The following is a 312-nucleotide window of genomic DNA, read 5'->3' on the forward strand; positions in this document are numbered from 1 at the left end:
CGATAGTGGCATAAAAAGGGAGAGATGGAGGCATGGAGTTGAGGCGACCAAGAGACTGAAATCTGGAGTAAGGGACGGCAGGAGGCGACCGGGCAGCCCCACCGACGCGCGCGCTGATAGTGAGCCCGAAAAGCGCCAGCGTTAACGTCGTCGAGTGGGTGCCCTCCGCCCGCCCTGGAAGACCGGCAGAGATAGGAAGCGGAGGGAGAAAGTTGCACGCGCTTCAAAGGCACGCTGCACTTTGCAATCAGAGGGAACATGCTTTGGACTTTGCCTTTCTCTGGCTGTGTGGTTTCTGGTCTCTTGCCGAAC

This window comes from Penaeus monodon, chromosome 21, assembly GCF_015228065.2.
Source record: "Penaeus monodon isolate SGIC_2016 chromosome 21, NSTDA_Pmon_1, whole genome shotgun sequence".
Classification (NCBI taxonomy): Eukaryota; Metazoa; Arthropoda; class Malacostraca; order Decapoda; family Penaeidae; genus Penaeus; species Penaeus monodon.